Genomic DNA, 25,794 nt, shown 5'->3' with positions numbered 1-25,794 from the left:
GTTCCACAACTACTGAAGCCCTCAGGCCTAGAGCCTGTGCTCTGCAACAAGAGAAGCCACCACAATGAGAAGCCCGCGCACCGCAACAAAGAGTAGCCCCCGCTCACAGCAACTAGAAAAAGCCCACATGGAGCAACAAAGACCCAACACAGCCAAAAATAAATAAATAAATAAATTTAATAAATAAATTTAAAAAAAAAGAATGAGTACCTATGAAGGCAGTTTAAGGGGTTAAAATAGTTATTGTTAGAAAAGAGCTCTGCAGTTAGACTTAATCACAGTTTTTAAGTATTAAGGAGACCAGGAGAAGTTAGTTAAAGTAGTTGTGTCTTGAAGTCATTTTCGAATATGAGAGCTTTGGTCTTTACTTATTCTTTTTATTGTACAAGCTTATGATCAACAATGTTAAAATCTTATATCAATCTTTTACAGCTCTTTTGCAAATAGGTTCCTTTCTCTAAAAAATAATCTCCAGGGGCTAAATGGAGAAAATCATGAAAGAGTCCCAGAATGCCACGCTCAAGAATGTAAATTGGTACAGCCACCATGGAAGACAGGATGGAGGTTCCTCAAAAAACTAAAACTAGAACTACCATATGATCCAGCAATTCCACTCCTGGGTATATATCCCAAAAACATGAAAACACTAATTTGAAAAGTACATGAACCCCAGTGCTCATAGCAGCATTATTTACAATAGCCAAGATATGGAAGCAACCTAAGTGTCCATCAACAGATGAATGGATAAAGAAGATGTGGTAAATAGGTACAATGGAATAGTACTCAGCCAGAAAAAGGGATGAAATTCTGCCATTTGCAACAACATAGAAGGATCTAGAGGGTATTATGCTAAGTGAAATGAGCCAAACAGAGACAGACTAATACTCTATGTTATCACTTATATGTGGAATCTAAAAACTAAAACAAACTAATGTATATAACAAAATAGAAGCAGATTCACAGATATAGAGACTAAAATAGTGGTTACCAGTGGGGAGAGGGAAGGGAGGAGGAGCAAGATAGGGGCAGGGGATTAAGAGGTACAAACTACTGTGTATAAAATACATAAGCTACAAGGATATATTGTACAGCACAGGGATATATAGTCAATATTTTATAATAACTTTAAATGGAGTATATTCTATAAAAATATTGAATCTCTATGTTGTACACCTGAAAGTAACGTAAAATTGTAAATCAACTATACTTCACGTTTTTAAAGAAGACTCTATGGAGGAAAAGTACCTCTGGAGCTGGGTGCTTGACACTTGCTTGGCAGAACACAGACTAAGCTCAGCTGCTCGACCTGAGCAGGCATAGCACTCGGCTACAGACGCTGCCTCCTAAAACATAGTGTGGAGCAGGCAACAGCCAAGGGAAATAAACTCAGATGCCAGTGGCCATAGAGTAGGAATCCTATTAGACAGTCTTAAGACTGGAAAATGGGGACATTGTGCATCCAGAGAAAATATTCTGACTCTTCCAGTTTCCTCTTCAGGGGCATTTGACATCACTTTCTGATGTTTGATGGTTCATGTTCACTCCTTGTACACATACTCCTGTCCTCAGGCCCTGCCAGACCCCTGTCAACAGAAAGTCTCAGCCATTTGTACATGATTGTGTATCTGACAACCGCCACCCCCGACACACACACACACACACACAGTACTTGTATGTATAATCAGGAGTATAAAGTGAGGGGCCTTGACTCCCCAATAAAGGGTTGGCTTCAGAAAACAGAGCAAACATTGAGGGAGAGAAGGAAAGATGCAGAAGGTGTTGGCAGTATCCCCAAAATCCCAGTTGAGCCCGTGTGTACACCAGCGCTGAGCAGCATTGACTAAGTTTATCAACAAAGAAACTTTAACAGTGGCAGAGGAGTCGGAGGATTGTACACAGTTTGACATGATGTATTAGCCAGAGCAGGAAAACTGCGTGTGTGTGCTTGACCTTTGACATTCTAAATAAACTTGTGAGAGCAACGTATTCTTTCGGTAATCTGTTTGGCACGTGATTTTAATCCATTTATTATACAAACCTACCTGATTGTGCTTTCACAAGGCTTCCCTTCAAATATGTGAGGACCGCTGGAATGTTCCAACCCGCCCTTCATGAATTTTCTTTGCACCTGGATAAACATCCCAAGGTGTTTAAACCATTAGTCATGTAAAATAATGTGTCTCCATGGTCCTGAAATCACTCCTGTAGGCATTTGCTACTTGGTCATTGTTGCAGGCAAACCTGTCTTCTTTTTAAGGTAAAGGAGTTTTGGAGAAGATCAGTTTGGAGAAACTGATGCCTGACTTCTCGTTTCAGCTTTGATGTGTAAAGAGTTTAGAAGCTGTCACTCCCATTTTTACAACAAAAAATCTAGGCAAACTGAAAATAAATGACTTTCTCGGACCCATCAGAGAATTGAGGCTGTGAGGCAAGTTGCCACTCTGAAATCTGGAGACCACTGAGTCCAGAAAAGACTTTACTGGCCTTACCTCAGCTGGGGGAGGGTCTTCCTTCCACTCCCTCTAATATTTATGTCTCACTCAAGAGGATAAAACAATAACACAAGAGTAGTCAGGAGGTTAGAGCCTTAAGGAAATAGATAGGCAACTCTCTAGTCAAGAAGGGAGAGGTGGATGAGGGAAGAAAACTATACCATGGGAAAAACACTCGTGAAGGTCACAGCTTAGAGATGCAGGCCTGCAAGACACTGAGATTTAGTCCTGAGATTATAGAATGCTTGTCCTTCCCTGTGTTACCACCAAAACATAGGGTTCCTGTATAATAACAGTGCATTATACCTGAAAGAGCTGGAAGACAGAGACTCTCTCTGGGGATTAATTAGGGAACCCCAAAATCACAATGGAGACAAAAACAAGGGCACTGGAGGACCTTGGGTCCTCAAGCACATTCCGCTACAGCTACCCTTAGCTGGATGACCATAAATCCTCCAACTAAAAGCCTATTTACTTCAGTACCTGTTAGTCAATGTGTGTCCAGCTTTCAACAAAAAATCAGAAAGCATAAAAGACAAGAAAAAATACAGTGTGAAGAGACAAAGTGAGCATCAGTATCAGACAGATGTGACACACATGTTGGAATTATCAGTTAGAGAATTTGAAATAACTGTGATTAGTAGGTCAAGGGCGCTAATGGGAAAAGTTAACAGCATGTAAGTTTACACGGGTAATGTAAGCAGAGAGACAGAAGCTCTAAGAATCAAAAAGAAATGCTAGAAATAAAAAACATAGTAACAGACATGAAGAATGCCTTCAAAGAGATCATCAGTAGACCGGACACAGCTGAGGAAAGAGTCAGTGAGCTTGATATATAAATAGAAACTTCCTAGACTGAAATTCAAGGAGGAAAAAAAAAGAGAAAGAAATAACAGGACATTCAAGAACTGTGAGACAATTTAAAAGTATGTAACATATGTGTCATTGGAATATCCGGAGAATAAAGATAGGATGGAGGAAAAGAAATATTTGAAGAAATAATGGTCAAGAACTTTGCAAAATTATTGACTGACACTAAACCACAAATCCAGGAAGCTCATAGACCATCAGGAAGAATAAATATTTATTTTAAAAATCACACCTTCATATATTTTTATATTTTAAAATATTTATTTTAAATATCACAGACTATATTCAAACTACAGAAGCCAAGACAGTGTGGTATTTGCAAAACAATAGACACATAGATCAATGAGCAGGATACAGAGCTCAAAATTAGACCCAAACAAATTAAGTCAGCTGATTTTTGATAGGGGTTCAAGGGCAATTCAGTGGAGAAAGAATAGTCTTTTAAACAAATTGTGCTAGAATTGTGTATATCCATATGCAAAAAAAAAAAGTGTAGACACAGACCATACACTTTTTACAAAAATTAACTCAAAATGGGCCATAGACCCAAGTGTTAAATACTAAACTATAAAATTTCTAGAAGAAAATGTAGGAGAAAATCTATTTGACCTTCAGTTTGGTGATGAATTTTTACATACAGCACCAGAAACATGATCCATTTAAAAAACTGATAGAGTGAGCATTATTAAAATTAAAAGTGTCTGTTTTGTGAAAGATGCTGTTAGCCTCGGAATGAGAGAAGACATTTGCAAAACACTTATCTGATAAAAGTCTTGTCTCTAAAAAATACACAGAACTCTTCAGACTCAACAATAAGAAAGCAAAGGACCCAAGTAAGAAATGGTAAAAAGATCTGAATAGACATCTCACCAAAAAGGAAAATTGTCACATGAAAAGATGAAGATGCCCAATGGTACATGTTTTCAGAGAAATGCAAATTAAACCAGTGATGAAAACCATTACACACCTATCAGTATTCTTAACCGTAAAGACCCATAAACACCAAGCATGCTACAGGAACTCTCATTCATTGCTCAAGGGAATGCAAAATGGTACAGCCATTTTGGAAGACAGTTTGGCAGTTCCTTACAAAACTAAGCATAGTCTTTCAAATGATTTAGCAATCAGTCCCATAAGGTATTTACCCAACTGATTGGAAAATGTACATTTACACAAAAACCTGCAAGCAAGTGTTATAGTAGCTTTATTCATAATTGCCCCAAACTGGAAGTAATCAATATATCCTTCAATATTTGAGTGAATAAACATACTGTGGTACATCCACACCTTAGAATGCTATTCAAAGATAAAAAGGAATGAGTTATGAAGACTCATAAAGACACAGATGAATAATATATTAATTGTTATTTGAATCACATCTCTCAATTTTGTCAGACTAAAAAAGAACTCATGATCCAAATATATATTTCTAAAATCAAATTCCAATAACTCAGATGAAACTTAAATTCAACATCTAATATATCTTATTCCAGTCTTTCCCATATGGCTGTATAAGATGTCTCTGTAAAATAAGTAGTTAAAGGGACTCTTGTGCTTTGTTTTAAGCTTTCCTTAGCAGGCAGTGTGATCTTGGATGTCTCGAGATTTTGTGCCTCTATTCTTCATTTTATAAATAAGAATAAAAACAACTGATATTTCACAAACATTTTGATTCTAATAAATCTATTTAAAAAGAAATTTGTTAAGAAGCATTTAAATAATAAGTGAATGTATAGTTTGTAAGAGTATTGCTTTTTATTTTTTTTATTATTATTATTTTTTTGCGGTACGCGGGCCTCTCACCGTTGTGGTCTTTCCCGTTGCGGAGCACATGCTCCGGACGCGCAGGCTCAGGAGCCATGGCTCATGGGCTTAGTCATTCCGCGGCATGTGGGATCTTCGCGGACCAGGGCATGAACCCGTGTCCCCTGAATCGGCAAGCAGACTCTCAACCACTGAGCCACCAGAGAAGCCCAGAGTATTACTTTCTGTACAATCTTTTGAGCCTGGGACCTGGGAGAAAGGTCAGTGCACCAATAACAATGTTCTCGCTTTGGAAAAAAAAAGTAGTATTGAGATAACATCTAAGAATTTAGTTTTCTAAATGTCTTGGCATTTGGACTTGAGTTTTAACCTGGCACAAACATCAGTATTACAACTGAATATGCACTTGCTCCATTCAGCATCTTATTTGCTAAAAGTAAGAATAAATAGTAATAAATTGTAATATTTCAAAATCCTTATTGTAAATCTTCTTTGATAAATATACAATATCATTTCCTCTTCTATCCAACAAAGCAAAATAAAAAAGAAATATCCTGAATAATTTTAAGATTATACTTTTCTTCTCAATTTATATTTGCCATTATTTTCTTCTCTCTTTTCTTTTTTTATCTACAATTATAGTTTTCATTTAGGAAACCTCTTTGAGCTAAGTAGAAATGATGTATTATGAGACTAAGCCAATGTTGAGAATTCAAAGAAAACAGGTAGCAGACAAAGGATTTGAATTTAGCTGGCTAACTCATATTTTGGGAAACTACAGCTACTGGAATTACTTGCCTAAATACACCTTTATTTTCTAAAACTGGAATTACGCTTTCAAATGAAATTAAAATATTCTATTTGCATGTGTGTATTCTACACATTGCTTGTCAAAATGTGGTCCATGGATCAGCACCACATGGAGCTCCACGAGAATGCACAATCTTACTCCCTACCTGAGATGTATGGAATCGGAATCTGCATTTAACAGGATTTCCGGGTGATAGGCATGCACATTAAAGTTCTATATAACTACCAATAATAGGAACAATATTTTCACCAGAATGTGCTATATAAAATTCAAATTAAAATTTATTTCTGAATTTGTTGCCACTGCTTTTGTTGCTCATTTGTTTCACATTCTTTTTCCAAAATATGAATATAATATTAATATAAGTGCTTTAACAGATAAAAGCAACTGAGTCCTCCAAGGTGAAAGTTCATTCTCGCCTTTCATCTCCAAATAAAATAGCGTCAAATGAAGTATCGCTCCCTCCATGCCATCCTAATCTTACAATCTACTTCCCCTACCAGCATTTCAAAGGTCAGCTTCTACTAATTGAGGTAACAGAAAGGGATTTGATCTCATATCTGCCCCTGAATGATTTCACATTAGACACTGCAGGTTAATTCTTCTGGCTTTTACCGGTCTGGAGAGACGAGGTTATCCTTATGCTATGGTAACAAATAACTCCCAATCTGAAAGGCTTAAAATAGCAAGGTTTAGCTCTCATTCACCCTGTGTGTGTGTGTGTGTGTGTGTGTGTGTGTACCATGCTTTTGGTGCTATATGTAGAAATTCAAACTGAAGGTCAAATAAGTTTTCTCCAAATTTATCATCTTATAGTGTTAGAAGTCAAAAAGTCCAAAATAGGTCTTCCTGAGCTAAAATCAGGTCAGCAGGCCTGTGTTCCTTCTGAAGGCTTTAGGAAGCCTCGGTATTCTTGCCTTTTCCAGCTTCTAGAGGCTGCCTGCATTATTGGCTCACGGCACCTTCCTCCATCTTCCAATTTTTCTCTGACTCTGAATTTCTCTTTTGTCTCTCTCTTATACTTTAAAGGACCCTTGAAATTACATTGGGCCCAGTGGGATAATCTAGGAGACTCTCCTTATTATTTTCATTTACAACCTTAATTCTCCCTTGCCATGTAACATAACACATTAGCAGGTTCTGGAGATTCAGATGCAGACATCTTTAGAGTGGTGGTGGGGGGTGGGGGACACATCCTGCTAACCACATCTTCATTATGGAAAAGAATGGATTGTCCTAGCAACTGAGAGTCAAGTTAAACCACGTCAATAGATCACAAAAGACACCAAGTGCTCAATAACTTCAGAGATTAATTTTTCTAACATGGTTTCCAATATATATGAAAAGTATGTTTGTTTACAATGGTCTTAGGATGTAGACCTTAATTAATATGTATGTTTTAGACCAATATTTTTTCCAACTGAGGTAGTCATTAAAATATCTGAGGTGCTTATTAAAAATATAGATTCTGAGGTGCCACATTCCAGACCTCCAGATGAGAGATTTAGGAATCACTGTGTTGAACAAGTGCCCAGGAAATTCTGCTGATGAGCCCAGTTGGGAAAAGACAGAACTCCAGAAAAGATGTGGAAAGTCATCAAGATACATTGATGACAATTACAGAAAGAAGCATTGTACATACGGATTAAATTCTGCATCATTGGGTGGCAAGTAAAATACCAGTTAGTCAAACATTACGACGTTTTTCAGGACTACAAATACTTTATCTTCAATTGGCTTTAACAGCTTGTATGGGGAGCCCCAGGACCAAAGAAAGTTTTAAGATAACAGCAAATACTCACTGAGCACTTATTTAGTCACCTTTCAGAGTGATTTGTGTATATTAACACCTTTAATCCCATGAGAACTAAACAAGGCAGGTATTATTATTATCTCAATTTTACATATGAAAATACTGAGGAATATAGAGATTAAGTTACTTCCCCAAAGTCACAAAGCCTCTAAAGGCATAGAGACAGGATTTCAACCCAGGAAGTTTATTCCAGAGCCCATGACCTCAAACCCCACAGGATATTTTGACTCTCAGCAAAGACCATATAATATTTCAGTGTTTCAGACTAAACCAAACATGTTTGATATAAAACTGTAGTCACAAATCTAATTTTATAGAGTATTATTTATACCCTGATAGAGTTAAGGTCACCCAAGTATAATCAAGGCTAAGAAACAGCTGCCAACTATTCCATTTAGAGATTCAGTCATTGTAAGACTGAATTGATGACCCTCCAAGTAAGCCTCATCATCAAGAATCAAATGCAGTTTTGTCAGGAAGTATTATGGAAAATACAAGGCATTAATTTATGTAAATCAAAACATGAGCTTGCAAATGGTATAATATTTATTATTAAAAACACAGCAACTTTGAAAGCATTGTACATTTCTCATCTATAAAGTCCATATTTAAATGATATTTTATTTAAAAAGCTATAAAGATACTGGAATACTGAAATGGAGGAAAATGGGTCTGAGAACAATTTTCAGTCTGCTTTTAATTGTCCCAGATACGCAGACAGTAATATGGCTGTTACAGTTACTGGAGCATTGCCAGGCTATCTTGCACACGTGGATGCGAAGTTTGGATGCCCTTGCCAGGGAACTGAGAAGCCTGAATTGTATGGCACTTAATGTTTCCTAGCACTTAATGTTCCCTCCCAGACCCATAGAGAATAGAATTGAGATTAGGAGGGAAAGGAAGATGTGACACTGGGAGAAAAAAACATCTTATGTAAATTTCAGTTAAAATATGCCCCTTTGAGCTGGACTTAAATCACCCAGATCCTAGCTTCTGGGTGGTCCTTTAAGCATCCAGTCATCTATTAAATATTTCAAGATTATGGGATCTTAACTAGACCTTTGTCCTTTATTTTTACCCAATCCCCAAATTACCATAGATATTATCAAATCTAGCTACCAGTCATATTTCTCCCTCCTTCCTTCCTTCATTAATTTTTTGTTGTTCTTTTCTCTTTGCACTTTACTTTGGAAAGTTTCAGTTGATATACCTTCAAGCTCAGTGATTCTTTCCCTTTCTGCGTCTCATCTACTCATGAGCCCATCAGATAGTTTCCACCTCTCTGCTTCCATTATTCATCTCTCTTTTTTTTTTACATTCATCACATTGATTTATCTAGTTTTAATGACACCACTCAACATCCACAGTGGAAAATAAGATCATTTAGGAGCACATACAATTTTCCATCAGAGACCCAGTTGGCATCAAGAAACTCAAGCAGTCTGTTTGGTTGCCCTGAAAAAAGGAAGGGAAGGGATGGAGGCAGGGAATCCACAGGTGCTCTGTAGTTGTGTTGATAAAAAATCATATTCATCTCTTCTTGTGTGCTGTCTACCTTTTCCATTAGAGCTTAATCATAGTTATTTCAAAACATTCCAAAATCTGTGCCATATCTAAGTATCTTTCTGATGCTCGTTTTGTCTTTCCACACTGTAATTTTCCTGCCTTTTAGCACGCCTTGTGATTTTTTACTGAAATCCAGACATGACATGCTGGGTAAGAGGAACTGAGGTAAACAGACCTTTCATGTGCAGTTCAGGCTGTTTAATGTTTGTTATAGTTGTACACGCCAGAGGCTTCAAATTCCTCTAGTTCCATTGGTTTCATCTCCCCTGACGTCTTTGGGGCTTCCCTACGAATCCTCCTCAGAGTCTGAATCCCATACAATCTGCTGTTATTATACGGGAGCCCTGCTGATGTAGTTGTGGGGTGGGGGAGAGGAGAATTGCTCTTTTATCTTTTGATTAAACCCCAGTCTCTTGGTGGGCCTGTGTCCCTGAGCTGTGACCTTCACACATGCTACTTAGCTTCAGGAAGTCTAGAGGGGGCTGGAGTCAGGGCAGTGGTCTTCCCCCAGGTGGAATAAGGTGATGGTACAATCTGCTCCCCACAGAGTAGGATTCTGTTATGGAGAACACTTGGGTGTCTTTCTCAAAGATTACTCTCCTTCTCCCCTGCCAGACCCGCAAGGGGCTCTTCCTTGGCTCTTCACAGAATTCCTGGAGGTAAAGCCCTTTTCAGTGGTCTCCACCAACTTCTTACTCTCAAGCTAGACCATACTCTGCTTCCAGCAATTCAACAAAATTACCCTTTAAGTGTTGCTACCAGTTTATGGCTCCAGTGGGTTCTGTTCCAGGAAAGCAGGTCTTGGCTCTGACTTTCCAGATTCACGTTTCTCTCCAGAATTTGGAGTGGTACCTAGACCTGAGACTTCATTGATTATTTTTCAGTTAGTTCATCTTTTTTCCTGTTGTGAGGATGGTAATGACAACTTCCAAGCTCTTCACATGTCTGAGTTGAAGCTGTAAGTCTCCACCTATTTCCTGATGTGTCTTTCTGCAGACTCTCTGCACCTTGAGAGTTGCACCTACAGAGCTAGCAGGAATCTGCCCTTGTAATTGGCCTCTGATTTCTTCATGTGACATCCCAGCCCTGAGAGGCCACTGTTATTGAGAAAAGCTAGGAGGTAGAGAATTGTATCATTGATATCTGTATCATTTAAGTAAACAGTTAATAAATAATTTTCTGTGATAAAAAAAACCAAACCATTATCCAACAACTCTGGCAAGATTTCCAAAACTTATTTTGTAGGTAAGTTAAAAGTATTCAAGGGTATAGAGAGTCTGAAACCACCAGATAAAAAGATCTGGAAAATCTTTTTATCTTTTTAAAAAATCACAATTTTAAAAAAACAAAGCAAAATAACTTGTATTTTGACATTGAGCTCCAATAAAGGAGATTATGAATGTATATATGCATGTGCATTTTAGAAGCCCTTATTAAGATTTTAATTTGCTATCAAATTAAAATGTCACATGAAGAAACTATTTTATGATTCATTTGCCAAGTGTGACTGTGACAGCTGAGATTAATTTAACCTGGGCTTTTATACATTAGTATTCAAAAGGAATCTAACGCAGAGAAAAGTGCTTGGTTTTGTTTTATTTTTATAATGAAGGAAATGTGTGTTCTCTGTTTTGCTTATTACAATGAGCGGATGGATTAAATGGTTTTGTAGTTAAACACAAATACGGATTAGGAATGAAAGCTACTTCCAAGATGCATTTCCACCCTTTAGACAAGTGCTTGAATGACACAGGGTCATGAAAAGCAGGGGCTGTAACATTTACTCTGGAAAATAAATGTTTACCTCAAGCAGCAATTGACATTTCTAGCTTATTACGTGAATGTCAAGCACTGTTTCAAATCACTTTCCCCACATTGGTCCCAGCTTTGGGCCCTAGGCCAATATCAGATCACCTTGATTGGTGGTTTACCTTTACTTCCTAGAATTCATATTCGTGTCAGTAACATGACCTCCAAATTCATAACAAGCAAGACGTGTTCAGAGCTGAAATAAGTCCACAGGAACCATGGAAACGAAGAAAGAGCTTCAGACGTGGGCGGCCCCATTGCTCTGCACCCAATCAAGAGTGGTGTTCTGTGAGTTTCGAGCCATCCCGCTGAGACCACGAGGCCTCCAGTACCACAAAGCGCTGTTCAAAGTCTACATCTTCAGCCCTAACCTCTGACCCTGACTGAGCACGTTATCACCACTATGCACGATGGTTACTGTTGCTATTGGTGACGGACGCAGCCCAGAGACATCCACTAACACAGAAGCCCCTGCGATTCCCATCAGTTGGTTCCTCTTTTCCTGTTTCTTTTTTGCCAATCACACATAATCCACCACCATAGCAAGAAAAACCCCTGAATCCTCTCCTTTTCTTTCCATTTTAGTGGTGGGATTCTCATAATCTCTTGTCTTAATTGCTGCAACAATAGCACTAAAAAAATCCTCATTCTGATGTTTCTACCCATTCTTGTTTCTTTCTCTCAGTGCAAGTCTATGGAGCCAAATTACACACACTCTCACAAACACACTTTTTTTTTTCTTACTACTAACTGTAATTATTATTACTGAAAGTTTATCATATGCCAAGCATTCCATGAGCTTGGTGAACTTTTAATTTTAGTCAGCCCCAGCAACTCTCGATTAACTAGTCTGTGCCATAAATCAGGCATGTCGATGATATTTCAGTATTATTATTGTATGTAAATACATACATTCTGACTCCTCAACTAAACTTAAGCTGCTTAAAGTTCATGATTGTGTCTTGCTCTCTGTAACAGGCCCTCGCTAAATCAGAGCATCAAGCTTGTTTTGAGACATTTTGTGAACAATGAGCTCATCCTACTCCACATGCTAAGTTTGAGATGTTTGGTTAAATGGGATAATTAAAGGCATTCATAGAACTTGCGCTGTGGCATGCACCTAATAAGTGAACAGAATTCATAAATGTATTTAAACTCAAGTTTCCTACCTTATAGCTACTTTTGAGGAGCTAGGACTCTTGAAACTGGCTCGAAGGGAGTTAAAAATGTCACAGGAAATGAAATATTCTGTCCAAAGCCCACTAAGAAATTTGAGAGAACATGCTATTTTTGGAGTAGATTGACCATTTCTTAGTATGTCAAAATTTTGGCAGGTGGTTGGTTAGCCATAAATACTATGGAAATATTATTTTAAGGAGGCCAAAGAGTCTATACATAAGGCACACATAGCTTAACATGGAAATATGTATCCAACATATATTTTTAATTAGAAAGAAAATTACAGTTGAGTATAGGACTATATATGTTTAGTGGATTCACATAAAACTGGAAAATACAGACATCTGCTATTTTTACTCAAAGTATACTGAGTGCCCATGACATAATTTGGCAGATACATGTATACCATAATATTTTTAAATGTATTGGAATAAATGAGACTTGGTTATATCAGGAATGGAATGTTTAAATACCCCAATAATCTAGACACCTCTTTGTAGAAAAGATACTTTTTTCTTCTGCTATAATACAATTTTAAAGAAAGCAATCTTTTGTTTCTTCAAAGACACAGATAAATAAATGATTGTTTACAGGAATTTTGTTCAGCATGCATTCCAGTTTTCTAAACCTAAAAATGCCCTATGTGAAAGGAAAGCCACCTGTCTTGCATCTATAAGCAAACACAAAAACATATTATTTTGCATGCTGTCTGGCCTATGGTCTTTAAAATCTTTAAAGTTCAGTTGCTTTGAAAAGGATTTTCTAAATCGCAAAGTCGCAATCCAAATTACAGCTGAAAACTGGGTGCATTCCTGTAATGAAGAGTTCATTGGTACTATCTCCCAGGAGGTGTTTAACCCTTTGAAGGACTCCTGTGTGCTTCTGTCTCTCTGCCAGAGAACTGGTTCCCCTCTAGCATCACTCAGCATTCTGCTACTCCATGACCCAGCCACATGAACATGACTTTCTGCATTTCCTAGGCTTTTGCTCGCAACCACAAACCTTCGTTACGCTCTTCTCTTGGCCTCGAATGCTCTTCCCTGACTTCCACTTGCCTAAACCTTCCCTACTCTGCAGTCTGAAGACAGGTGTGGGTTCCCTGAGGACTCCTTTCTTGACCCGCAGACCTTACCTTCTGTCTGTGCTACAATTGTCTCTTTGCTAGGCTCCCCTTCCTACCCAGACCGGGATGTGTGAGGGCAGAACCTGGCTCTGCTCACCATTCCATCTCCAGGCATTAGCACAGGACTAAGTAAACACACAGGACTTGTTAAATTAATACATCCGTGGGGGTGGGTTGGCAGCTAATTTGCATCTTTCTTTTCCTCTCTTTTCATTCTGTCTTTGCAGCTGTGTTCTGTGAGGTGGGTAGATGTCTTTCCAGGGCTAAAATGTATGCTAATCTCCTTCATGGTTTGTTCCTCAACTTTGGCTCTGGGTTCCAGAGAGGATGCTCCTGTATTCCCTCACTTCACAAAGTGCTCTCAACTGGCTTAGCTTGGCTACTTGCTTGGCTAATTTCACAGTATGTGGAAAACATAATGAAAATGCTCTGTGCTGGGAGAAGTGATTTCCATGACAAAGAGAACTGATTTTTTAATCTTAACTATGTCATTATCCAAGTCTATTAAGTTGGACAATTTCAGTTATTTTTGCTGGTCTCAAGTTTTCTCCTTTATGAAATGAGGGGTTGAACTACATGCTTTTAGAGGTGCCTATAGTGGGCAGTTCTCGGATTAAATTGCCAGGGCGTTCCTTGCATATAGTTAGAGATACGTGATGCTTATGTATGGTTTGGATATCTCGTGCAATCTGTAAGTTCAACCTCATTCACTGATTATATTAGCAAAGGTGACAACAAAAATAATAACCCATAAGCCACAGATCGATTTGGCTAAAATTATAAAGGAAAGTTACGGACACACATAACTGAAAGGTCAGAAGAATTTCAGGCTTCGAAAGCGGTTTCATCACAGCCCCCCTCCTGCTCTTCTCATCCTCTTGGATCCGCCCCCCATGCATGACTGGGCTTCAGATTCAGGCTGACTTGCCTTTTGGTTGCAATCTGCTTGCTGTTGTCCCAAGCCTGCTGCCTAGTTTCTTCCCCAGTCTTTAAAGTCCTGGCATCATTCTGGTGGAGCCAAATAGGAGCAATTGCCCAGACCCCTAAAACAGTCAATTTGACCAGGGCTGGGGTCAGGCAAAGATTGCACTGCCGAGCTTAGGCCTGAGCCCAGGGTTGCAGGGCCATCTAGTTGCTCCTGGAACAAACCAATTTTGAAGGTTGCAGAAATACTGAAACAAAAATCTAGGTTATTGTATTAAAAAAGGGGGAAGGAGAGAGTAAGGAGGCCCAAACAATAGACTGTCACAGTAGGTAGGCTTTGGAAAGCTATTCCTTTAAAAAGAGAGGAATAATAAGTGTTCATTGAGGACACTCAAAACTACATCTTAATTTTTTTTTTTTTTTCGGTACGCGGGCCTCTCACTGTTGTGGCCTCTCCCGTTATGGCGCACAGGCTCCGGACGCGCAGGCTCAGCGGCCGTGGCTCACGGGCCTAGCTGCTCCGCGGCATGTGGGATCTTCCCGGACCGGGGCACGAACCCGTGTCCCCTGCATCGGCAGGTGGACTCTCAACCACTGCACCACCAGGGAAGCCCTACATCTTAATTTTTAACATCTATCTTCAAATTCACACACTAATCTGCAGGTGACTGTTATATGTAATGTGGCTGTCCCACTATCCCCTCAACCCAGCAAATTTCCAGAAGAGCACACAAACCCTCTCCCGCCCACACCAGCCCACAGAACACTGTAGTTCTCTCAGCTGCACTACTGTTCTCCAGGTAACTCAGGCTTGGACACATGGAATCTACTTGGATTATATTTAGGTCATATTTTGAAAAAACCTGAAGTGAACCCAAATGAATTCTCTTTATACAATACAATAAAACGATGAGTAGAAGAAAGATAGTCAAATGCACGGATGACTAAAATATTGAAGAAAAATAAGCAAATGCACAGAAATGTATTCAAGGTACAAATTCTGGAACGATACACTCATCACCAAAGTATACAGGGGGCTGGTGCACGAACTGCCCTACAGCCAGGGCTTAGTCTCTTGAGTTACCCAATCTCATGTCAGGGATATTACAATGCATTATTGCTGTTTTAATGCTTAATTAATAAAATGTCTACACCATTTAAAAATACATGGACTAAATTCCCACGTTATCAATGTGGTCTCCAAAACAAATATAAGGGAGTGGGGGGGCTTGTATATTTATTTCCATTTACAGATAATGAAATCAAGTTTCAAACAAGGATGTATGACTTGGCCTTGATCATGAAGACGAGGAGGTTTCAAAGCCTTAATTCCCACAGTTTTTGACACTAAGCGTTGTGGGTTTGTCATAGTAGTAGTAAGAACGTTGTCACACAACTAAGCTATTTGTCCTTTAGGTAAATAAAGTCCTGGGCATCATTCTGGCAGGGCCAAGTAGCAGCAATTGCCCACAGAATTTGCTTCTGTGGCTGTGAATATTTTAATCTCCATCTACCTTTTGGTTTGTCTGTCTCTCATTTGATTCCAAATGCAGAAGAGGAACAGGGAAGCTTGTATTGAGGGCAACCACCTGGAACAAGCATGTGGCTATTTGAACATAGGAACTCCAAGAAAAGAGCTAATACCTTAGGTATTACTTGAATGTCAACCCCCAAGTTACTCACATTTTATTGATTTATATAGATATATATTTATAAAGGTATTTTAGACTTTGTACTCTTTGGGGAGATACTTCTACAGCTTCTAAATACTTGTATTGTTTTATTTAAATTTTATACCAACCCTTTAATGTTAGTAAGGAATTTGACTAATTTCACACAAGTTCAGGAAGAACCAGGATTAGACATTGTATTTTTCAAACATCCAGCACATTCAAGTTAACCCCTCCTGTCTCCTATTACTTACCAACCAGTTTTCTTCTGAGTTAAATCATCAGTATATTTTCCTTAAACAACAGCATTCTGTGGCAGTTGGTTCACTTAGTGAGGGGGTGGGGCAGTTAAAATCCTTGTCTCCTTCCCATCTGGAAATCCTATTATTCGATTATGGATTCCACTGATTTGATTATTTCCCTATGTAATCAGTATTTATTGCTAATACAGTATATAATAAGTGGAAACAAGTTTTCACAAATTGTACAGACACATGAGCAGACAACTGTACAGATGCCCAGGGCTGCAGCAGCAGTGGTCCCTGGTGCAAGGGGGCATGTGGAGCCGTGGCTCAGACTTGGGATCAGGAAAGTCTGCCAGATGCAACATGCAGTTAACACAGAAGGAGTAAGAGTCGGCCACGCGAAGGCAGAGGGTAGGCAGAATAGAGAAGTTCTTCAGACAGAACAGAGAGGTGAAAACCCAAAGGCAGGGGACAGCATGGTGCCTTAGAAAAACTACAAATTCAGGGTTTCTGTAGCAGAGAGGGCTAGAATTAGTGAAGCTGGTGAGAGGACCTAAGAATCCCCAGAGGCAGAATCAGGAAGGGCCTTGCACTCCATTTAAGGCATCCCTATTTTAACCAGAGAGTAATATGCAGCCTGTTAAGACTAAAAGCTAGGTGTGAGGCATGATCAGATTTGAATTTCAGAAGGATCCATCTGAACGCAGCAGGGAAGACTGGGAAAAATAAAAGACCAGAGTAGGGAGGGCAGGAGGCTGCTGCAGTAATTGATGAGAGCAAAGCAACGCCAAGGGTACACATTCTTCCTGGAACTTGGATTTGGATTTCAGACACTAATCAGCATCCACAGGTGGCCAACTCAGGAGAACAGTCTGGGCAATTCTGACTCATGTACACCAAAATCAGAGCAATTGGTTCACAAGGAAGGAACAGAACAAAGCAGAAAGAAAGAGATAGAGATGAGACACCCCCCTCACCTTGAGTCGTAATGGGTCTGCGGGCACAGCCCCATGAGAACCAACCCCACTCTCACCCTGTACCTTCCTGGAGATGCCCCAAATCTTTAAGATGGCCGGCAATGTTTTGCTTCTACTAGGGCAATGGGGCTTTGTTAATTGCAGTCAAAAAGGCTTGCCTAAGTATTTTAATTTCCATTTCATGGTGGGTGTTAATTAGTAGTTGTCAGATGAATTAATGTAAGAATAAATGAATACATAAATTAAGTCAATGGTTTCAGATGAATTTTGGAAATTTCATTAACAGCATAAGGCTTTCTATGATTTCTTCCAACTAATTATCTACATCTGTTTATTACATTTTCACTCCCAATTCTACCCCCTCCCCCCAAAAAGAGGCAGTTTGTCTTTTATGCACTAGTATGATTACCTTGCTCGAAATATTTGTTTTAAATGAAAAGACTTAATGTGTGTAGCATGGTGGAGGGGTGGGAGAGCAGGGAAGGGGTCCTTCCCTGTGTAAACTCTCAGTCCTTAATTAAAACTATATTTTCTAATGTTAAAAATAACGAATTCTTATTCAGAGTTCTGGCTGTAAGTCTAAAAGGAAAGGCTATGATTTTTTAAAGCTATAAGAAGTATTAAGCGTTTCTCCATTATTACTGATTATTGGATTGTGTATTAAAATTGACAAATGTGCTTCCTAAAATTGTTTTTATTGTTAATAGTTTAATTCATTATTACATTAAAATCTTAAAATATTCTATGGGAATAAAATATATTACAAAGCTATTCTACTATAAATTTCATACTTTAGAGTTTGTGCATATTGTATGTCACATATTTCTTAATTTTCAGGTATTTAAATACATGAACATATGCATAATCTATCCCTGAACTAGAGTTTGATGTGAAAAATCCTGCACATTGTATTTTATTCTTCTTTGGTGTTTATAGCTAGATTTCTGCACTAATTTTATCGTACCTGAATTCCATCATCCATATTTTAAATCATGCATGTTCCTAGTGCTAAAAAGATCTAGGCTTTTGTAGTTCTCATTGCTGTTAAAAGGGAAAAAGAACAAACAGATGTTCCCTAATCACATGGATGGTGTTCTTTCTGATGTTTAGTACAGGATGGGGTAAAAAGACACAGTTCAGACACTAAGGCAACACCAAGTAACTCCAGCCCAGCAGGTGAGAGTGGGGACTGTCAATCACGGAGCCATTCTTGCCAGGCTACAGGGTGTCAGACAACAGACTTCATTGTCTCCATTGAACTGCTAATTATTTGAGGATTCTGTAGGGAAGAGTCCATGTAAAGTTGGCCTGTTCAATTCTCAAACAGCTTGCTCCTGCTAAATTGTGTCCACACACATACTCTCACACCACACCAAACAACAGTGGGTATGTAACCCACAGACATGACTTTCCCACCTTTCTCTCTCTCACTTCCTGCGCTCAGGGTCTCAACCCTCCATATTTACAGCACGCAGACTTTCCCATGTCTATAGTCTCTCTTGCAAGACACTTTCAAAATCAACATTCCGTTGCTGGGCTCAAAAGCCCAGGTGACCTGTTACCTTCAAGTGAATGCACAGACTGAGAACTCAAAGCACTCTCTATGTGGCTTCAATCCACCTTTTCCATTCTTACATTCCACTTCCACTACATTTTTCTTCTGTTACATGTTTATGGCTTCATCTGTCTCTTCCATAAATCTTTCTGGACTGGTCGGGACACTAGTTACCTCTCCCTCCTCTTCACGCATATATTGATATTGTCCTCACAAAGAATGTGTAGTGCCAGCTACTTTGGTATCATCTTATCTTATTCCTAGTTTTGGTTTTAAAAATTATTTTAGAAAATTCACCTTTATATCTTGACTTCATATATATATAAATTCACTGAGTGCAAAAACCCTGTTTCACACTGCTTTGCAGTTCTAACATAACCAGCACTGTGGTTTTGCTAGTAGATGACAATCCATGTAACTTTTATATGATTCCTTGAGGCCAACGTGATAAAATGGCAAATGAGATAGACAGACATTACATTCTCTTAAGATCTCAGAAGATTCGACTTTTGGTGAGGGGAATAATAAAGGAGAATCTAATAGAGGAAATGCAAGCCTTCATTAAGTTCTGAAGAAAAGTGATAATGTATGTAATAGCTAGGCCAAGAGGGGATAGAAAACTCAAGATAAAAGAATAATTTGAACCTAAGCTAGACTCCAAAATGTCCACAAAAATTCTGTGAGAGAGTGAATAAAACAGGTTGGTTAGAGTGAAGTGGGATGGTTAGCTTTTAGAGATGAAAACTAAGACTCTGTGACTTTTTTTTCAGTAAAAGGAAACTAACAGAAATTCTTGCATGTCCCTGAGGGTGCCGTAACAAGTGAAACAGCATGTTGAATCAGGTGGGGAAATACTCTGGTGTCTTCTATAGATGAGCACCCGGATTCTGGAGTCAGATGTCTGAGACCCAAGCCTATCGCCATCATTCACGGGCTCTGTGACTTTGGGTAATTAGCCTTGCTTCTCTGTGTGCCCCAAATTGTCAGCTCCAAAAAAGGAGGTTATAATCCTATCTCAGATGATTGTTCTCATAAATTATGAATATTTTAAAGGGTATATGGGGAGAGGGGGAGGCTGAAGAGGAAGGGCTGTGTAGGTTTGGGGAAAGGGGCACCAGGAAAAGAAGGATGGGGTAAAGGGTATTAGCAGCTTTGGAGAGTTAGTCACCACCTAATCCTTTGGGGAAGTATACACAGCTCAGGGAACTTCTCCTGCATTCATCTACAATTAGGTAGTGCAAAACAGCATCCTTTAATTGAGAGGAATAGTACATTAAACTGAATTTTAACAAAAGCAATAAACCTAAGCCTCTTTGGTGCATCACCAGAATGAGGGCTTTGCTTGGTTAAGGGCTCACTTATAAACCACATTCACCGAAGTGGTGCTTTACCTGTAATTAAGAGAGTGATACTCAAAACCTTAGTGCAGCTTCTCAAATGTCATCTAGTACAACTTGGAAGGTTAATAAGAAAGGACAAAAACAGCATAGCCAATAAACACGATGACAAATCACAGCTCTCTTTGGCCTAAGAATCTGCAACGGTTTTAAGAATGTGTCCTTCTTAGCCTAATGCCCTCTACATGCACCCATGTTTTCATTCTTTTCTTACATTTTTATAGATTTTTACTGAGATATAGAGATAAATACAAATTTTTAAAAATCAACTGTCATTTGACCTCAAAAGAATAGAGACATAATGTCCAATAGTCAGTATGTATATAAGGAGCCCTTGGAGGGGCTGCTCACTTCATGGTGTTGAAAGGCATGGTCGGAGTCAGCTCAAATCCTCAACAGACCGGAAATGCAGGGCCTACTTTAAAAAGCATTATTTTGCCCAAAGAAAACCATTTGATATCATATTTGGTTTTCACGATTGTTTGGCTAAGCTTCTGACATAACCATGACTTGCCTGTGCACCTTTCGACATCATTCGGACTGAAGAAAAAATGTCTTCGGACAGAGATAACCCCAAAACGTGCAACTGAAAATGTTGTTTTGCAGAGTCAGAAAGACTTTTCCTGCTTAGAAAATGTTTTCTCTGTAACACAGATGTGCTTTTCAAAGCCTCAGAGTTTCCTCCTTTGAAAATATGTTGAGCCAACTGAATTTTTAAAGAAAATATTTATACCCTGAATTTAGCTCTGCTGAAAGAGCACGCAAGAATTGCAATCATGTTCTTTGTAAGTGTTTTAAAGTTTTCCTGGAGTTTATCACGTGAGGATGAACTGAAGGACTGAGGTCCCAGGATTAACATAGACCTTGATTTTTAAAAGAATGAGGAAGTGCATAGAGGTGAAAAAATGTGCCAATATGTTCACTATCATTAATCCTCATAATCTGAAAACCTCAGTTTGTAATATTCAACATCCTTATTGGTCATTATTTGTAAAGTGTTTGCTGTTAAAAGATTCCTATTAAAATAAAGATAGAGAGTGGATAAGTATATGGCAATGGTAGGAATGTCCCTTTGGTAGGAATGTCCCTTTACTGTGTTTCAAGTTTGGGGGGATTACAAATACAGCCACTATAAACATTTCCTTTCCACAGCTGGCTACACCACTTGCCTTCCCAGCAGCAATGGATGAGAGTTCCATTTGCTCAGCATTTCTGCCAACACTTACACGGCCAGCCTTTTCTGTTGTTGTTTGTATGCAGTGTATCTCGCTGTGGTTTAATTTTAATTTCTCTAATTATTAAAGATGTTGAGCATCTTTTCATGTGCTTATTTGCTATTCATATACATCTTATTTAGTGAAGTGTCTGTCAAACATTTTGCCTGTTTTTTCTTGCTTTTTCAACATTGAATTTTGAAAATATACATTTTGGATGCTAATGACTTATTAAATATATGTTTTGATAATAGTTTCTTTTAGCATATTGTTTGTATTTTCCATGTCTTAACAGTGTCTTTAAAAACTTAGAAGTTCTTAATTTCAGTTAATTCTATTTCTTCATTTAAGGGTAGTGTTTTGGGGTCTTCCCTGGTGGTGTAGTGGATAAGAATCTGCCTGCCAGTGCAGGGGACGCGGGTTCGAGCCCTGGTCTGGGAAGACCCCACATGCCGCGGAGCAACTAAGCCCATGCACCACAACTATTGAGCCTGTGCTCTAGAGCACGTGAGCCACAACTACTGAAGCCTGCGTGCCTAGAGCCCGTGCTCCACAACAAGAGAAGCCACTGCAATGAGAAACCCGTGCACCGCAAACAAAGAGTAGCCCCTGCTCGCCACAACTAGAGAAAGCCCACCTGCAGCAACGAAGACCCAACATAGCCATAAATTAATTAATTAAAATTTTAAAAAAGGGTAGTGTTTTTGGTGTTACATCTAAGAAATCTTTGCTAAACTCAGTTTTTCTCCTATGTTTACTTCTAGAAATTTGATACGTTTTAACATTTAGGTCTACAATGCATTTTGAGTTAATTTTTATTTACATTGTAAAGTAAGGGCCAAAGTTCAATATTTCTGCATATGGTTGCCCCCAGCACCGTTTGTTGAGAAGACTATTCTTGCTCCATGGAATTACCTTTGCAACTTTGTAGAAAATCAATTGACAATATTTAGCAGGTCAATCTGGGGACTCTTCTCAGCTCCCTTGATTCATGAGCCTGTCCTTTTGGTAAGACCACACTGTCTACGGCAGCTTTATAGGAAGCTTTGGTGTCTGGAAGTGTGAGCCGTCCAACTTTGCTCTCCCTTTTCACAATGGTTTGGACTATTCTGTCCCTTTGAAGTGCCATTAAAATTTTAGAAATAGGGACTTCCCTGGTGGTGCAGTGGTTAAGAATCCGCCTGCCAATGCAGAGGACACGGGTTCAAGCCCTGGTCCGGGAAGATCCCACATGCCACGGAGCAACTAAGCCTGGGCGCCACAACTACTGAGCCTGAGCTCTGGAGCCCGCAAGTCACAACTACTGAAGCCCGCACACCTAGAGCCCATGCTCTGCAACAAGAGAAGCCACCACAATGAGAAGCCCGCGCACCACAAAGAGTAGCCCCCGCTCACCACAACTAGAGAAACCCCACGTGCAGCAAAGAAGGCCCAACACAGCCAGAAATAAATAAATAAATAAATTTAACAACAACAAAAATTTAGAAATAGTTTGCCAATTCTTATGAAAAGGTGTGATTTTGACTCAAATTGTATTAAATCTCTATATTAATTTGGGGAGAACTGACATTATCACTTTCCTGTTCCTGAACAGATCAAACCTCCGTGTTTATGAAAGTGCCCTTTAATCAGTGTTTCATTCATAAGTGTTTTGTGGTTTTGGCATACAGATCACGCACATACTGTTTGATTAGGATTTCAAGTTTTTTTGTGCTACTGAAAATGGTTTATTTTTAAATTTCAACAATTGTTCATTGCTGGCATGTAGACATGCAACTGATTTTTAAATATTAATTTGCTAACCTCATATATCTGTTCTAATGGCTTATTTTGTACATTCCTTTGGATTTTCTACTTAGACAACTAAGTTGTCTGTAAGTAGAGACAGTTTTGTTTTTTATTTGCAGGCTGTATGCCTTTTATTTCTTTGGTCTTCCTTTACTGAATCACTACCTAAAATGACTGATAGAAGGAGTTACAGGGGACATTTCTGTCCTGTTCCTGATTTTAAGAAGACAGCATTCAGTCTTTCACCAATAAATATATGTGAGCTGTAGGTATTTTATAGACCTACTTTATCAGGTTGAGGAAGATTTCTTTCAGTGAATGAATTAATAATGAACTATGTCAAATGTTTTTTTCTGCATCTAGTAGGAATACCTTATGCTTTTCCTTCTTTAATCTATTAATATGGCTTATTACATTGATTTCTAAATATTAAACCAAGATTCCATTTCCAGAATAAATCCGTTTTGTCATTTTTACATATTGCTCGGCTCAGTTTGCTCATTTTTTAAACAATATTTGTGTTTATATTCAGATGGATATTGGTCTATAGTTTTGTGGGGGGTTTGCCATGTCTTTGGTTTGGATTTTTCGGTACTGCTGCCCTCATAAAATGAGCTGGAAAGTATCCCCCAAACCTCTTTACTGTAGAAGAAATTCTATAAATTTTTAAATTATTTCTTCCTGAAATGTTTGGTAGATTTCACTAGTGAAACTTTCTGGGTCTGGAGTTTTCCTTGTTTGTAGAATTTTAACTACAAATTTAAGTATGTACTTTAATAGATACTGTACTATTGTAGTTATCCATTTCTTCTTAAGTGAGCTGGTAGTCTCCTTAATGTCTTAGGAGAATTTCCTCCACAAACATTTTTAGAATAGTTCAAATCCTTTTAATCAGTGCCATTATCTTTTGCCTGAAATACCTATAATGCTGCAGTATTAGTTACTTTCTCTAGTCTTATCCCCACTGGAACCCATCCTCACCATTATCATCTATCCAAAATATATTGTTCATGTCTCATTCTTTTTTTAGCAGCCTTTTAAAGACCGATTTAAATTGTCAAGTATATAAATTTTAGTATTTATTTATTTGGCTGTGCTGGGTCTTAGTTGCAGCATGCAGGATCTTTTGTTGCAGCACACGGGCTTCTCTCTAGTTGTGGCGTGCAGGTTTTTTGGGGTTTTTTTCCTCTCTCTAGTTGTGGCGTGTGGGCTCCAGAGCACGTGGGCTCTGTAGTTTGCAGCATGTGGGCTCTCTCATGGAGGTGCGTCAGCTCAGCAGTTGTGGCATGCGGGATTAGTTGCCCTGCGACGTGTGGGATCTTAGTTGCCTGACCAGGGATCGAACCCGCGTCCCCTGCATTGGAAGGTGGATTCTTTACCTCTGGACCACCAGGGAAGTCCCTTAAGTATATAAATTCTTTAGCATATTAAAAATGGGTCTCTACCATAGGCCTCCAGCTTCATCTCGTCTCACCTTTTCCAGGAAAATCATAGCCTACAAAAGCCAAACTGCTTGTATTTCTGTGAATCTACTGCATTGCTCGCCCTGTATCTTTTACTATAATTTTTCACCATATTCATTATGAAGGTTTTTTTTTTTTTTTTTTTGGCCACACCACTTGGCTTGTGGGATCTTAGTTCCCTGACCAGGGACTAAACCCTGGCCCTCAGCAGTGAAAGCACAGAGTCCCAACCACTGGACCACCAGGGAATTCCCAATATTCTTAATCATCTTTTATGTCCCTACTCACACAACCTGTCATTCAGAAACCCTCTTTGATTCTCTAGGGAGAGACAGCTTTCCCTCATTCATTCATGCTATGTTGTAATAGATAATTCAGATATTTACCATAGGTTATATCATACACAAATATACGAAAGTGAAATTATCTAAGTTTGCCTTCCTAACAAGACCAAGCTCCTAAAAGTTAAGGTAATAGTATATTTCTCTTTCTGTCCCTTACTCCTAGCCCAGTGTCTGCCCTACCATAAGTACCCAATAATGTTTGTTGAACTATTCTGGGTTACATAGCACTGGAGTGGGTAGATTCTTGAGGTAAGATATGATTGTAATTTGTATTTCATTATCCAGCATCCTATCATTGAACTATGCACTGGCATTAGCCAAGAGGAAGTAGATGGGGATCCTCTTCTACTTTAATTGTTCATAATACCCTTTTGGCTCACAGGTCACCTTAAACACATGATCAATGTAGAGAATGCTTTACCAAATACAGTTATCTATGCACATACACACCAGATTTTGTGTGAAATTCCAGGAAGTTCATAGAACTCTTTATCTCCATCCACTTCCCAGTTTGTATACAGGCTGTCCATTCTGAGTTGTTCAGTAGGATTACACCACCATCCAATAAGACCAAGTGAACCAGGATGGAATAAGAGAAGGAACAGAAGAGACCTGAAAGAAGGCTTAGAGTAGATCCAGAGGGTCCTTGTTCAATTTTTGGTGGAGATAGTTAGAATACGGTAAAAGAAGAACTGAAAGGTTGCTTACTTGATTGTCTCCATCAGTGTTCGTCAGAGGCCTGGGTGCTCCAGATTATCATGAGACGTTCAGGGACCCTCCACAGTTATCC

The 25,794-nt window shown here is 38.9% G+C and overlaps 1 long non-coding RNA gene across 1 annotated transcript in view; it reads right to left on the bottom strand.

Annotated features, from left to right (window-relative positions):
* Positions 1–25,794, bottom strand: part of LOC307050776 — a 53,846-nt gene extending 28,052 nt beyond the window's left edge. Inside the window, exon 1 of the long non-coding RNA XR_013810808.1 lies at positions 25,713–25,794. This is a non-coding gene — a long non-coding RNA (uncharacterized lncRNA). The remainder of the gene's footprint in view (positions 1–25,712) is intronic.

This window comes from Hyperoodon ampullatus (assembly GCF_949752795.1).
Source record: "Hyperoodon ampullatus genome assembly, chromosome: 3".
Classification (NCBI taxonomy): domain Eukaryota; kingdom Metazoa; phylum Chordata; class Mammalia; order Artiodactyla; family Ziphiidae; genus Hyperoodon; species Hyperoodon ampullatus.
This window is presented reverse-complemented; position numbering and strand designations above follow the sequence as displayed.